Source organism: Artemia franciscana, chromosome 3 (assembly GCF_032884065.1).
Source record: "Artemia franciscana chromosome 3, ASM3288406v1, whole genome shotgun sequence".
Classification (NCBI taxonomy): domain Eukaryota; kingdom Metazoa; phylum Arthropoda; class Branchiopoda; order Anostraca; family Artemiidae; genus Artemia; species Artemia franciscana.
The window spans coordinates 37,697,176-37,714,216 of record NC_088865.1 but is presented as its reverse complement, the minus strand read 5'-3'; the positions used below and the strand labels follow the sequence as shown (position 1 = coordinate 37,714,216).

At 38.3% G+C, this 17,041-nt stretch overlaps 1 protein-coding gene across 2 annotated transcripts in view; it reads right to left on the bottom strand.

The window, feature by feature from the left end:
- LOC136025249 (phenoloxidase-activating factor 2-like) overlaps positions 1-17,041 on the bottom strand; it is a 100,462-nt gene that overhangs the window by 82,754 nt on the left and 667 nt on the right. Inside the window, exon 1 of one of the 2 annotated variants that reach the window (XM_065701091.1) lies at positions 1,746-1,897. The exons of the other annotated variant lie outside the window; for it this stretch is intronic. The gene's annotated coding sequence lies outside the window, so the exon portion shown is untranslated. Of the gene's footprint in view, positions 1-1,745; positions 1,898-17,041 lie in introns of those variants that run through there. 2 annotated transcript variants of the gene reach the window in all.

The window sequence follows — 17,041 nt, the reverse complement described above, 5'->3', positions numbered from 1 at the left end:
TTTTCCTATTTTACTAACAAAAGAATTTGGACAAATTTTACGAAATGTAACTTTACTTATCAAACAGCTCGTGGTTACAAACTGTCAAACAGGTCGTGATAGTGAACTGTAAGTAAGGAGCGACTCGTGCAAGTAGAAATCAAAACTTTAAAAAAGGAGTGTTGATGTCAGGATCAACATAAAAATATTCAGGTTTCTTTAACACAAAACTTTTAAAATTCATTAGGTTTAAAATTTTCAATGTCAAATTACGCCCCTGATAAAATTTCGTTAATAAGGAGATAATTCCCAAAAACGGAAGTTATCGTAACTCATATTTAGCTTTAAATTCCTCAGAGTAAAACTAATTATAGAAAAGTAATATAAATTGTAACTCGACTTCAATTATTGAGAACATAATTTTCAGTGTAATTGTTGCATGGCATTCATATTTTATTTAATTGCACCAAAAACCGAAGGATATATCTCAGTCTTTTTTGAAAACAAAATGCGTCACTACAGTGATGGTTCCCAATCTGTGATTTATGCACCTATGAAGGTGTGCTACTAGCTAGTTGGTAGCAGCCAAGAAATTAAACCGCGGAAACTTGACCATTCCAAAGCGATCACCGTCGTGTTTCATTCCACATTCCCATAAAGCACTTTTCGGTCCCATAGCCCTTTTTGTATTCCTCTGTGCTATTCCTACTAAAATAGGAAAATGGTCATTGTAAAGATACTAAAGAAGGTTGGAAAAATGGGCTGTGATAGTTAAAAAATGCAACATATCATTTGTGCAACATGATATGTCAGTTTGATCGAAAATGAGGTATGTGCGTGTCGCTGGTAAACTCAGCAAGAGGAATCGAATGACGTAGTCAGAATTGCCGTATCTTAAGCTCTGAAGATAAAAAAGAGAAATAAGCCAGTCTTGACAGAAGAGGATTATCTTATGGAGGTATAACATGGGGACTTCGCATTTTTCTCCTTTTTTGTGAAGGAAAAAGGAGACAGATGTCAAAAAAGGATTAATTTTGGATTCGCTCAGAATACTTTTGACAGAAAAGGATTATCTTATCTACAGGAGAGAGGATACATACGCCATAAAAAAGAATAATTTTGAATCCTGCGGATTACTTGAATTTTGGCCTATATTACTAAAAAGAGCATAAAAAGTTGGTTCAGAATACAATCCCTTTATCTTCATTAACCTCATGCTTCAGAGCGACCACAGTGGACAAGCTTTTTTCTGGTTTTTGGCTCTCCTGAAAAGTTACAAAAATGGTGTATATCGCACATTTAATTATCACAGCCGAGGGATACTACATGTTCTCAAATTGAAGACCTATTCAGGATTATCAGGAGATCGGGGTACATGCCCAGAATGCTTGGTTTATTATTTTTATTTACCTTGGTCCGTAGCTATTAATCCATGCAGAAAGTGAGTCTTTTTTCGAACAGTTAAGTAGCCGTTTCAGTTTTTTTCGTAAAAAAAACTTGAAAGACCTCATTTTCGTTCTCTTGCAAAATTACGAATAAATGAACCACGCCCTTTGGCTTTAGACATTCTGACACTATTACTACATTAGGGATCAATGGCGATCCTTCCAGCCTTTAATGAACCGAATCGCCTACGCGAAGGCCATCAGTAAATAAGACCCACAAGAGAACTTCAACTCATTTTTGAAAGAACTGTCAGATGCATTTCTTTGTTCTAGTTGCGATAGAGATTTGGTCACTACCAGAATAACAGCATCCAAGCTTACCTTTCAAAATAAAATAGCACAAATATTATATTAAAAGTAATCCAAAAACCAGAATCCAACTGAGAGAAGGTGTCGATGAATAACGCAATCTCACCAAGCAGCAATCAAGTCCTTGGCAGAGAGGAAAAACTGGAGATACAAGTTCTTAAAGACACCACAATTTTTTCGGCATTTTTACTGTGACTTAATTATGAATACAAGGCGCAATGTACTAAAGATTAATCATACTTACTGACAAACAAGTCAGAGACTTACATTTATCGCACCTGGCACATGCAGGTCAAAGTTTACAGAAAAAGGGCAGGAATACGATTTCATGAAAATATATATAGGGTTGCAATGGTTAAGATCACCGAAAATTTTTAGTAAGACAACTATGTTCAAACGTATTCCTGTCATTTTTGTAAAACAGGGAAATATCAAGGTTTGATTACTAAAAATTAATCTGATTAAATTATATTATTTAATTGGTTAAATTAAGTTGTAGGTAGGACTGTTCAACTACAGTTCTACAGCAACAGTCCCAAATAAAATCATAAATAAACACCCATTTACAATGAGATTTTACTTATACTGAGACTCAATTAGCGCTAATTTGAAGCACTTACAGCAATTTTTTACAGAACTTTTCAGTCAATCAGAAAATTCTATTAATAATAATTCAAAAGAAAATCCTATTAATTTAAAAAACATTTTTTTTGATTGTCTTGAAACTTATATCTGAAAATCCTTTCAGATATGTCACATATTTTGAAAGGGGACCCCAAATACCCCCCCCCCCCAAAAAAAAAGAGCTTGATTCATAAAATACTGGTTTGCCTGAAAACTCGGGCCAAAAAGGGCCAACAAACTTTTTTTCCTCAACAGATTGCAAGTTAAAGCCATAAGTCTTTGGGCCGATTGGACCCTACCGCACAGGCAAAACTTTAGATGGGGGTACTCCCTATACATCCTCCCCCCAAAAAAGGGTCTCAAAAAGGGGCCAAAAAACTTTTATTTCTGATGGACTTGAAACGTTCAAGGATCATTGCTCGACACTAAGGGGACCTAACATTTTTGCTCAGAGGTAGAAGGGTGCCCTGAAATGGACCGAAAACTTGTTGTTTGAACTTGAACAGTTTGAAAGTTACGGCCATAAGTCCCTAGTCCAAGAAAAATATTACGCAACAAAAAAAAATTTTGGGCCAAAATTTTTTTCTTTATCCCCCCAGGGGGGGGGATAAAGATTCAGAGTCAAGCACCCGTTTACTTGAGTTTTTTTAGAGGCCAAATCTAGGAAAACCTGAGCAAGCTTGACAAACTTGCCGTCCGTCTGGTGATTATTGACGGTGAGTAACTTAAAAGGCTGTCTGGGCGGTATATCGTAGCCTAAAAAACCATGAACAAGTAAGATATTAATGTAAAAAAACATCATCAAGTACTATCTTTGTCATGTTTATATTCCATACGATTAGTTTTCTTTTTGTTGAAAGTGGAAGTACGCTGAATGTTCTTCGTTTTGGGTGTGGTGAAAAAGAAGTAGCAAAAAATCAGTGGCTTTTCCAATTACTACAGATGGCTGAGATTCTAAAATCTTTACTTCAGCTCTGACGATGAGCAAATTAGCATCTCGACTCGAATGTGTAACTTCGTTGCTAAGGTGTTCTCCATTTTAATGATAGCCTGTTGGTTTATTCTGTTCCCAAAGAAGACTTATTTCTCCTTTTTAAGTACCCTTTGTCAGGTCAAATTTACTTGAGCTTAAGTTCTTCCCCCTTAGTGCGACAGTAGATCACTGCTCTTATGCTTGGTTCCATGCTTCATCCGTCATGTACTATGGAAATTTTATGATAATATAGCTGAACACACCTAATTCAGCCATATATCTTCATGCTTTGTTCCCTTCTTGCAAGGACCACAGTGCAAGAGTGCTTCGCCGCCAATAACATGATGTAAATTTCTGCAATGGACGTTGAACTTGACCTTGGTTGGCAGCACGTCTTCGACAAACCTCCAGATGCCATCAACCAGCACAGGCTTGTCCCTTTGTCTCTTCTCCCTTGGAGTACATCAGGCTCGAATAAAAAAGGAGGAAGAGCATAATTTGTAGCAATTCAGGATCTCTTTACCCGCTAATTTACAAAACTAAAGCTATGCCTGTGATTCGAGTTGAAAAAACACTCGAGGTCGTTTTGGAAATGTCAATCCCAAGCCAAAAGTTGTGAAGAAATAAAGCCAACTCCTGGGTAAGTATATCGGCTGCCCAAGTATCCAATATATATGAGAAACCTAAGCGTGACTTCCATGTATCTTTTACGTGCTATTCAGTTTTCGGGGTTGAATTTTCCAAACATAAATACAATAGCTCTTGTGCCTTGACTAAAATCTTAACTTCCTACGTCTGTGTCAACGTTAATTACAAGCTCACGGCGTTGGTTGAACTAGGTTGAAAAGTTTTGCCGTCAATTGTGAAGATGACAATGATTATCTTGTGCTTAATTCCAACGTGTGATCAGGCCAAGATGGATTGTAACCGTCCTCGTATTCGAGAAGTTGATTCTTTTCCGTAGCTTGGCATCAGCGTTAGCAAATCACTTGGCTCTTTCAAATCTCCGGTTTTTAGAGACGTTAACATACTATTTAAACTTAGAAATGCGAAAAGTGTTGGTGATTACAGCCTTTACTGAGGACATATTTCATCGATTCTTTATTACGGTTTTTCCAACCATTACCTGTTTTATTGGATTTGTTTTTGTTTTTATGGCACTTGGTATTAACCAAATGACTTACATCAATCGCAAATTCTGTCGGTCTGTCTGTCTGTCAGTCAGTCCCGGTTTTGCCACTTTAGGCACTTCCAGGTAAGCTAGGACGGTGAAATTTGGCAGGCGTATCAGGAACCGGACCAGATTAAATTAAAAATAGTCATTTCCCCAATTTGACCATCTGGGGGGAGTTGGGGGCCGGTTAATTCTGAAAAAATAGAAAAAAATGAAGTATTTTTATTATACTTACGTATACTTACGTATAATAGTATTATACTTTTATTATTATATTAACTTACGAACGGTTGATTAGATCTTAATGAAATTTGATGTTTGGAAGGATATTGTGTCTCAGAGCTCTTATTTTAACTCCCGGCCGGATCTGGTGACATTGGGGGGTTCGGATGGGGAAAGCTAAAATCTTGGAAAACACTTAAGAGTGGAGGGATCGGAATGAAAATTGGTGGGAAAAAATAAGCACAAGTCCTAGATACATGATTGACATAACCGGGATGGATCCGCTCTCTTTGGGATAGTTGGGGGGGGGGGTTAGTTCTGAACAATTAGAAAAAATGAGGTATTTTCAACTTACGAACGCTTTTAATGCTTTTATTGTCTCAAAGCTTTTATTTTAAATATCGACCGGATCTGGTGACATTGGGGGGGAGCCTAAAATCATGGAAAACGCTTAGAGTGGAAGGATCGGGATGAAACTTGGTGGGAAAAATAAGCAGAAGTCTTAGATACGTGATTGACATAATTGGAACAGATCCGCTCTATTGGTGGGGGGGGGGTCAATTTTGAAAAATTAGAAAAAATGACGTATTTTTAACTTACGAAGGAGTGATCGTATCTTCATGAAACTTCATATTTAGAAGGACCTCGTAACTCAGATCTCTTATTTATAATCTCAACCGGATCCAGCGTCATTGGGGAGGCGGGCAGTTGGGCGGGGGGGGCCGGAAATCTTAGAAAATACTTAAAGCAGAGAGATCAGGATGAAACTGGATGGGAAGAATAAAAACAAGTCTAAGATACGTGACTGACATAACCAGACCGGATCCGCTCTCTTTGGTGGAGTTGGGGGGGGGATAATCCGGAAAATAAGGTATTCTTAACTTACGAACGGGTGACCAGATCTTAATGAAATTTGATATTTAGAAGGATCTTGTGCTTTAAAGCTCGTACTTTAAAATTCCGACCAGATCCTGTGACATTGGGGGGAGTTGGAGGGGGAAACCGGAATTCTTGGGAAACGTGAAAATTGGGGTATTTTTATCTTACGAATAGGTGATCGAATCTTAATTAAACTTGATATACAGAAGGATATTATGTCTCAGATGCTCCATTTTCGACTCGAATTGGATCCGGGGACATAGGGGGTTGGAGGAGGGAAACATAAATCTTGGAAAACGCTTAGAGTGGAGAGATCGGAGTGAAATTTGATGGGAAGAATAAGCACAAGTTCTAGATACGTGATGGACATAATTGGAACGGCCCCGTTCTCTTTGGAGGAGCTAGGGAGTGTTAATTTGGAAAATCTAAAAAAAAATGAGGTATTTTCCACTTAAAAACGGGTGACCGGATCTTAAATGAAATTTGATATTTAGAAGGATTTCATGTCTCGGAGCTCTTGTTTCAAATCCCGACCAGATCTGTTGACAATGGGGGAGTTGGAGGGGGAAATCGGAAATCTTGGAAAACGCTTAGAGTGGAGGATGCGGGATGAAGCTTGGTGGATAGAATAAGCAAATGTCGTGGATACGTGATTGACGTAACCGTACTGGATTCACTCTCTTTGGGGGAGTTGGGGGGAGGGGTTCAGTGATTTGGCGAGTTTGGTGCTTCTGGACGTGCTAGGACGATGAAAATTGGTAGGCGTGTCAGGGAGCTGCACAATTTGACTTGATAAAGTCGTTTTCCCAGATTCGACTATCTGGGGGGCTAAAGGGAGAGAAAAAATTCGAAAAAATTAGGTATTTATAACTTACGAGTGGGTGATCGGATCTTAATGAATTTTGATATTTAGGAGGACATCGTGACTCAGAGCTCTTATTTTAAATCCCGACCGGGAGTAAATAATCTGATTTTCCTTTGACATCAATCTATTGATTCTTAGAATTTTGTTAGAGCTCATACCATATGAGCTCTTGGATCTTAGCTCTTCTTGCCCCGTCACAAGTGCCATATGAGCTCTTAGCTCTTGTTCTTTAATGCTAGTGTCAGTTGTATATTTAGCAATAGTGGTTCAGAATAGATAAAGACTGACTATTATCAGTATCTAATTTTTTTCCCAATCTTTCGGTCGTAGTAATCGGTTTATTTCAGCGACAAATATTACTGAATCATTTTGTATCTTAACCTCTAAACTATTAACCGATGCAGCACCAAATTTCAGTCCATCTTTTTTTTTTCAGTACCATTGTCTTTGCGTGCTAGCTTTATTTTTCTATTTGTTTCTTGTCCTTGTTTTATTATTTTCCTTCTATTTATTTCACTTTTATTAAAATAGCGGGTTTTATTATGTCCAGATTTAGGAACAGAACTATCTCAGGAACAGAACTATCCCTGGACTGCACCTTTTTTTTAAAAGTAATAAAACTCTACCGAAAATAAAACCATAATATTTGACATCTTCTTCCTTTGTTCCACAACAACAATACCCTAATGAGGTTAAGCTGGATATAAATGACTAGGGCTATTCTGGTGTGCGATTCCACCATATGTTCAAGTTCTACCTTTCTATTCTCGGGAGGGAAACCCTACAGGCACGACCTCAGAGGGACGTTGGGATGGGCTTTCACAAATTAGCCTCACTAGAACCATGACTGCGATCAGTGTTGCATGGAAATCTTGAGGAGCAGCACCCTAGAGGAAAATACAGGCTAGTAAACGACACGGCATGGCACTGGATCTTGATCCATTGGAAGGTCCTCTAGTTGGGTCCTTTTTTAAAGCAATTTAACCTTTTCATTACTGTGTTTTTACACTACAGGCTCTCTCCTACCGTCACAAAATATTTATAGGCTCGAATTTACAAAACAAGTCGTAGTAATAGGCCTGAGATCGCTTGTGAAGGATGCAGCTTCTTGATAGAAGTGTCTTGCCAAGAACTAAAAACCACAATCCATTGAACTGGAGGTCCCCCAGAGACTTCTGCAGTCAGTTTACAAGTTGGCTTGACAGCTTTGAGTAAACTTGAGAAGGAGTCATTACAAGAATAGTAGTTGTACATATTAGGACTAAAATGCGTAAGGTATCGGTCATAGTGACCCTGTAGAACTGACTGACAGAAAAAGCACTAACCCCGGCAAACTTTATGTATAGCAACAAGAACACATAGAGAAGATATCGAGTAGAAAAATGATATTTTTCCTATAAGACTTTAATAGCCAAATCTAAGGAGGCACATAGTCAAAAACTATTCTTTGTTACCTGCAAATATCTGAAGTATCTACTTAGACATTCCCACCGAGGGGTCCAATTGCCATCGTGCAATCTTCTGAAAGAAATACTAAAGCAAGGACATCTGAAACATTCTGTATGAGGGAAAAAGAATAGAATTATCATTATATCTACCACTGTAAATTTGTAGGTATAAATAATATCCTAGCTTAGGTCAATCTCGTGGAGAAAAAGGAAAATATCACGTGTAATTGACTGGTACAATGTTATAGGTACAAAAGCCTGGTTATGATTGATACAGAATATGGTCATGGAATGGCCTATCACCTAACATATTAATTGCATGGTGGTAAGACGACTAGCCTTATTGATTATGTTATTCTAAATCAAAGACTGGCAGGATCGATATAGGATACTATATGCTATATGTGTTTCATTTTCATTAAAAGTGTAGATCATACTCGGATAGAATCCAGGGTTAATTTAAAGCTGAAATTTAGCAGGGGCTAACTGTTTACTGGTAACTATTACTACTGGTAGACGGATTCCAGGATAAGAATGTAGAAGATGGACGGACTTACTTAAAAAAAATGTGTGTAACATTACAGAAGAAGCCTGAAGGTTAAAAGTTAGAAAACTAGCAACGAAAATTAGTGAAAAAGCCTTAAGCCTGGTAGAAGAGAAAAGAGTTTTAAATAAGAAGTTTTGATTCATGGATCTTGGAAGAAAAAGAGGAACTAAGGGGGTAGAGACGCTACAAAAGTACGAATTAAGGCTATATGAAATGGAAGCTATGGATAAAATACTGAGGATCATGAACATACAGCCAGACACCATAATAATAAAATCCTGTATTTGCATTTTAATAAATTGAGAGAAAAAAAACTTTTTAAGAGTCAAAAGTGACCAGAAGGCAAACAGAACCCTTCTACACCCTTTCCCCAATATATCCTACCAAAATTTTGAGATAGTTATTTTATTTAAAATGGTCTAAAGATAAAATAAATATGTCTTAGCGGGGTAATAATACCCCCATATCCCCCGGGAAGAGGGTTGTAAGTTATGCGAGTAGCCAATTGTTAGTATAGAGTATAAAGTTGTTTTTTTTATTGGAGAAAGAGGGCATGTTTTATTCTGGGTATCCAAAAAGGTTTAGGGCATCAAGGTAATATTGACAGGGATGTCAAACACAATCAAAACACAGCATATGCTTGCTGGCTGTCAAAAGGGAATATCAAATATATGAGGAACGACCGAAGTTATTATGTTGAAATTCCCAACGCATGTTGGAGAGAGATTGGAGGGTACCCAGCCCCCCTTCCTTTTAAAGGTCTAATAGCTATGCCTCGATCCCCTTCCCCCAGAGGCATAGTTACCTTTCAACAATACTGATTAAAACAGCTATGTCAAAATCTTTATCAGATTTCTTTGGGGGGGAAGGCTTGGCGAGGGGGCTAGTTGCCCTCCGATCTTTTTAGTCAATCAGGAAGGGCACTAGAACTTTTGGTTTTCGTTCAAACGAGACTTCTCTCGATGTATTAAGACCATTGGTTCGATATATGCACCCCTGGAAAAAGAAAACAGATAACAAGAAATAAACACACATCCGTAGTCTTTTTTTCTGGCAAAAAATAAAAAAAAAATCCACATTTTTGCAGCTAATTAAAAAATGTGGAATTTTATGGTGGGATTTTCGTTTCGATAAGTTTACATTTTGGGGTGTTTTCATCCTTTTTCGAAAATCAGGCAAGTTTTTTCAGGCTTGCAGCTTTTGATGGGTAGTATTAAAACTAATGTATTTTCAAACAGTTCGTGGTAACGAACTGTAGTAAGGAGCGACCCGGCTCAATAGTAACCAAAACTCTAAAAAATGGAATTTTGATACCAATAGTTACATCAAAAGAATCGCATTTTAATGCTGGTTTTAAATATATAAGTTTCATCAAGTTTAGTCTTACCCATCAAAAGTTACGAGCCTGAGAAAATTTGCGTTATTTTAGAAAATAGGGGGAAACGCCCTCTAAAAGTCATAGAATCTTAACGAAAATCACACCATCAGATTCAGCGTATCAGAGAACCCTACTGTAGAAGTTTCGAGCTCCTATCTACAAAAATGTGGAATTTTGCATTTTTTGCCAGAGGCAGATCACGGATGCGTGTTTATTTGTTTGGTTGTTGTTTCTTTTTCCCAGGGGTGATCGTATCGACCCAGTGGTCCTAGAATGTTGCAAGAGGGATCATTATAACGGAAATGAAAAGTTCTAGTACCCTTTTTAAGTGACCAAAAAATTGGAGGGCACCTAGGCCCCCTCCCACGCTAATTATTTTCCCAAAGTCAACGGATCAAAATTCTGAGATAGTCATTTTATTCAGCGTAGTCGAAAAACCTGATAACTATGTCTTTGGGGACGACTTACTCCCCCACAGTCCCCGTGGGAGTGGCAACAAGTTACAAACTTTGACCTGTGCTTACATATAGTAATGGTTATTGGGAAGTATACAGGCGTTTTCAGGAGGATTTTTTTGGTTTGGGGGAGGGGTTGAGAAGAGGGGGATATGCTGGGGGAACTTTCCTTCGAGTATTTGTAATGAGAGAAGAAAATTTCCATGAAGGGAGAGCAGGATTTACTAGCATTATTTAAAAAAAAAACAATTAAAAAATAAAAGTGAAAAAGCTTTTTCAGCTGGAAGTAAGGAACAGCAATAAAACTTAAAACAAACAGAAATTATTACCCATATGAGGGCTCACCTCCTTCTAATACCTCGCTCTTTACTCTAAAGTATTTTCAGTAATTTCAACTACTTATTCTACGGCTTTTGTGATTCAGGGGGTCATTCTTAATGAATTGGGATAAAATTCAAGCTTTAGTGTAAAGAGCGAGGTACTGACGATGGGGCGAATCCCCTCATATATGTAATAAAAACATGAGAATACAAAAGTTCTTTACGTAAGCTAATTTATAAGTTACGTAAATCTTTTACCAATAAAAAGATTCGTAAAAAATTAAAAAGTTCTAGTTGCCTTTTTAATTAACCAAAAAATCGGGGGGCAACTAGGCTTCGTCCCCCGCTCTTTTTTTCTCAAAATCATTCGATCAAAATTATGAGAAAGCCATTTAGCCAAAAAAAATATATGCAAATTTCGTTTTGATTATTCCTCTGCGGAGAGCCAAAATCAAAACATGCATTGATTCAAAAACGTTCAGAAATTAAATAAAAAAAACAAGTTTTTTTAACTGAAAGTAAGGAGCGACATTAAAACTTAAAACGCACAGAAATTACTTCGTATATGAAAGAGGCTGCTTCCTCATCAACGCCCCGCTCTTTACGCTAAAGTTTTTACTGTTTTAAAAAGAAGAATCGAGAGAAAGAGTCAAACTTACCGGAGGGAAGATACCCACCCTCCACAAACATCGTATTTTCCCGAAATGCATCTGATAGAAATTTTGAGATGGCAATTTGTTGTCATAGAAACTTCGAACAGGGCTCATTCGATTGGAAAATGAAAGGGCTAGTCCCCTTTTCAATAGTCAAAACTGATTGGACGGCAACCAGCCCATCTCCCACGCCCATCATTCCCCAAGTAATTCCAATTAAAATTTTTAGATAGCCATTTTGTTTGGCGTAGTTGAAAGATTTAAGGATTCTGTCTTTGAGTATGAGAAAAACCCCAAGAGCCCTCAGAGCAAGGGTTGTAAGTTATGCTCCGAGGGCATTTAAGGTTTTCATGGAAAGGGTGGTCATATAAACTTCAGAAGGGGTTCACTGGATTGGAAATCGGGAGTTTTAGTGCCCTTTTTAGAGTCACAGTGATCAGAGGGCAGCAGCCACCCCCCATATGTCCTTTTTTCCCCAAATGCATCCAGCGGAAATTTTGAGATACCAATTTCTTCAAAAATAGTCAAAGACCATAGGCAGCTTAATAGCGCAGTCTAAGTAAAGAGTCATGTGGGCAAAATGTATTATTTGTTTTGTTTAGACCAGGGCACTTCGTATCAAAGGAGTTGTCGTAGAAACTTTGAAAAGTGCTCATTCAATTGGAAATTGAAAGGGCTAGTGTCAATTTAATAGTCAAAAGTGATCAGAGGGCAACTAACTCTCCTCCCACGCCCACCATTTCCCCAAACACATCCAATCAAAACTTTGAGATAGTCATTTTATTCAACGTAGTAAAAAGGCCCGCAAATTATGAATTTGGGGATTTCAACCCCACCCCCGAAAGCCCTAAGGGCAAGGGTTGTAAGTTATGCCCTGGGGGTATGTAAGGTTTACACAGAAAGGGTAATCGCATAAATTTCGAAGGGGCTAATTAGATTGGTAATCAGAAGCTTTAGTGCTCAATCTGAATTCATAGTGATCGGAGTGTGGATACTCCTCCCACACATACACCTCGTATTTTCCCAAAATGCATCTGATAGAAATTTTGAGAAGACCATTTATTGTCGTAGAAACTTCGAAAAGAGCTCATTCGATTGGAAACTGAAAGGGCTAGTACCCTTTTTAATAGTCAGAAGTGATTGGATGACAATTTACCTCCCCCCCCCCCCACGCCCACCATTTCCTAAACACATCCAATCAAAATTTTGAGGTAACCATTCAAAGTAAAAACCAAACAACGTAATTCAACCATGTTCAACGTAATTGAAAGGTCCGGAAAACGTTGAAAAGAGTTCATTCGATTGGAAATTGAAAGGGCTAGTGCGCTTTTTAAAAGTAGGAAGTGATTGGAGGGCAACTAACCCCCGTCCCACGCCAACCATTTACCCAAACACATCCAATCAAAATTTTGAGGTAGCCATTTTGTTCAACGTAATTGAAAGAACCGGAAATTATGTCCTTTGAGGATGAGGACTCCCCAACAGCTCTCACGGCAAGGGCTGTAACTTATGCCTGGGGCATATAAGGCATATATAGAAATGGTGATCTTAAAAGACTCTTGAATGGGCTTATTTGGTTGGAAATTAGACTTTCTAGTGCCCTTTTTAAGATTTCCCGAAATACGTCTGAAAGAAATTTTGAGATGGCCATATGTTGTCGTAGAAACTTCGAAAACAGCTCAATTGATTGGAAATTGAAAGGGCTAATGTCCTTTTTAATAGTCAAAAGTGATTGGAGGGCAACTAACGCCCCTCCCAAGCCCACCATTTCCTCAAACACATCTAACCAAACTTTTAAAACATCTATTTTGTTCAACGTCATTGAAAGGTCCAAAAATTATGTCTTTGAGGATCACAAACCCTCAGAGCCCTCAGGGCGAGGGCTGTACGTTATACCCTGGGGGCATATAAGGTATATATATAGAAAGAGTGATCGTAAAAACTTTGGAGGGGCACATTGGATTGGTAATCAGAAGTTTTAGTGCCCTTTTCAAGATTCGGAGTGATCGGAGAATGGGTGCATAACCAACCCCCCCCCCCCACACACACACACATCGTATTTTCCCGAGATGCGTCTGAAAGAAATTTTCAGATGGCCATTTGCTGTCTTAAAAACTTCGAAAAGAGCTCAATCGATTGTAAACTGAAGTGGCTAGTGTACTTTCTAATAGTCGAAAGTGATTGGAGGGCAACTAGCCCCTCTCCCACGCCCACCATTTCGCCAAACACATTCAATCAAAATTGTAAAATAGTCATTTGGTTCAACGTAATTGAAAGGTCCAGAAGTTAATCTTTGAGGATGACAAACCCCCCAGAGCCCCGATGCTGAGAATTGAATATTATATTAAGCCCTGGGGGCATATAGGGTATATATAGAAAGGGTGATCGTATAAACTTCTGAGGGGACTCATTGGATTGGTAATCAAAAGTTATAGTGCCTTTTTAAGATTCAGAGTGATCGGAGAGTGGATACTCCCCCTAAATCGTATTTACAGATATACATCTGATAGAAATTTTTGAGATGGCCATTTGTTGTCGTAGAAGCTTCAAAAACAGCTTATTCGATTGGAAATTGAAAGAGCCAGTGCCCTTTTAATAGTGGAAAGTGATTGAAGGGCAACTAACCTATCTCCCATTCCCACCAATTCACCAATTCACCAATTCCCCAAATACATCCAATCAAAATTTTGAGACAGGATTTTGTTCAACGTAATTGAAAATTCTGGAAATTGTGTCTTTGAGGATGACAACCTCCCACAGTCCTCAGGGCAAGGGTTTTAAGTTATGCCCTGGGAGCAGATAAGGTATTTATAGAAAGAGTGATCGTATAAATTTCGAAGGGGGCTCATTGCATTGGTAATCAGAGTTCTGGTGCCCTTTTTAAGATTCAGAGTGATTGTAGGGTCGATATCCCCCACAGATTATTTTCCGAGATGCATCTGATAAAAATTTGAGATAACCATTTGTTGTCGTACAAACTTCTAAAACAGCTCATTCGATTGGAAACTGAAAGGGCCAGTGCCCCTTTTAATAGTCAAAAGTGAATGGAGGGCAACTATCCCCCCTCCCACGCCAACCTTTTCCCAAACACATTTAATCAAAATTTTGAAATAGCCATTTTGTTCAAAATAATTGAAAGATCCGGAAATTATGTCTTTGAGGATGACACCCCCCCACACACAACCCTCTGGGCAAGAAATGTAAGTTATGCCCTGGGAACATATAAGGAAAATATAGAAAAGGTGATCGTACAAACTTCGGAGGGGGCTCATTGGATTGGTAATCAGAAGTTCTACTATCGTTTTTAAGAAGTGATGGGAGGGTGGATATACACCCCCCACACACACCTCGTATTTTCCCGAAATACATCTGATAGAAATTTTGAGGCGGCTATTTGTTGTCATAAAAACTTCGAAAAAGGCTCATTCGATTGGAAATCGGAAGGACTAGTGTTTTTTTTAGCCAAAAGTGATTGGAGGGCAACAAGCCCCACCCCCATGCCCATCAATTCCCAAAACACATCTAATCAAAATTTCGAAATAGCTATTTGGTCCAGTGTAGTTGAAAGGTCTGGAAATTATGTCTTTGAAAACCCCCATACTTTCTTTATATATGATATATATATATATATATCTATATATATATATATATATATATATATATATATATATATATATATATATATATATATATATATATATATATATATATATTCCTTTGAATTTTAATACTTTATTTACTAAAGCTAAACAAGAGCTAAGAGCTGATATGGCACTTGTGACGAGGTCGGAAGAGCCAAGAGCTCATATGGTACGAGCTCTAGCAAAATTCTAAAAATCAATAGATTGATTTAAAAGGAAAATCAGACGCTTAATGCCGTTCGGGATTTAAAATAAGAGCTCTGAGTCATGAGGTCCTTCCAAATATCAAAATTCATTAAGATCCGATCACCCACTCGTAAGCTATAAATACCTTATTTTTTCTAATTTTTCCTCTCCATTCAGTCCCCCAGATGGTCAAATCGGGGAAAACGACTCTATCAAGTCAATATGTGCAGCTCCCTGACACGCCTACCAATTTTCATCGTCCAAGCACGTCCAGAAGCACCAAACTCGCCAAAGCACTGAATCCCACCCCCTAACTCTCCCAAAGAGATCGGATCCAGTACGGTTACGTCAATCACGTATCTACGACATTTTCTTATTCTACCCACCAAGTTTCATCCCAATTATCAACTCTGAGCGTTTTCCAAGATTTCCGGTTTCCCCCTCCAACTCCCCCCAATATCAACAGATCTGGTCGGGATTCGAAATAAGAGCTCTGAGACATGAGTTCCTTCTAAATATCAAATTTCATTAAGATCCGACCACCCGTTCTTAAGTTAAAAATACCTCAATTTTCCTAAATGAACACCCTCCAGCTCCCCCAAAGAGAACGTATCCGTTCCAATTATGTCAGTAACGTATCTATAACTTGTGCTTATTCTTCCCATCAAGTTTCATCCCGATCTCTCCACTCTAAGCGTTTCCAAGATTTCTGTTTCCCCCCTCCAACCCCCTATGTCACCGGATCCGATTCGAATTCAAAATAGAGCATCTGAGTAATAAAATCTTTCTATATATCAAGTTTCATTAAGATCCGATCACCCATTAGTATGATAAAGATACCTCAATTTTCACGTTTTCCAAGACTTCCGGTTTCCCCCTCCAACTCCCCCCAATGTCATCGGATCTGGTCGGGATTTAGAATAAGAACTCTGAAGCAGAATATCCTTCTAAATATTTAAATTTCATTAAGATCTGATCACCTGTTCGTAAGATACAAATACCTCATTTTTCTAATTATTCCGAATTACCCCCCCCCCCCCAGCTCTACCAAAGAGAGCGGATGCGGTCCGATTATTTCAGCCACATATCTTGTACTTGTGCTTATTGTTCCCACCAAGTTTCATCCTAATCTCTCAACTCTAAGCCTTTTCCAAGATTTTCAGTTTCCTCCACCCAACTCCCCCCAATGACACTAGATCCAGTCGGGATTTAAAATAAGAGATCTAAGTTACGAGGTCCTTCTAAATATGAAATTGCATTAAGATCTGATCACTCCTTCGTAAGTTAAAAATACCTCATTTTCTCTGATTTTTCAGAATTTACCCTCCCCCAACTCCCCCAAAGAGATTGGATCCGTTCTGGTTATGTCAATCACGTATCTACGACTTGAGCTTATTTTCCCTACCAAGTTTCATCCCGATCCCTCCACTCTAAGCGTTTTCAAAGATTTTAGGTTTCCCCCTCCAACGTCACCGGATCCGGTTGGGATTTAAAATAGCAGCTCTGAGACACGATATCCTTCTAAATATCATATTTCATTAAGATCCAATCACCTGTTCGTAAGTTAAAAATACCTCATTTTTTCTAATTTTTCCGAATTAACCGTCCCCCACTCTCCCCCAGAAGGTCGAATCGGGGCTTTATTATTTTTAATCCTTTTAGTACTGTCGCTAATTCTTTCTCACTAAACAAATGTTCCTTCACAGCCAAGGTATCACAAACTTTTTTCATTTTCATCTATATCTTTTCCTGCAACTGTATCTCGGTTTAGCACATTCTCAAAATGTTCCGCCCATCTTTCTTCAACTTTTTCCTTATCACTAATTGTGGCACCATTCCTATCTTTAACTGGGACTAGTCCGGATTGACACTCCCTCTCAATTTATTAACATGCCAGTATAATATTTTACTATTACGGCGTCTAGCTGCATCTTCCAGATCCT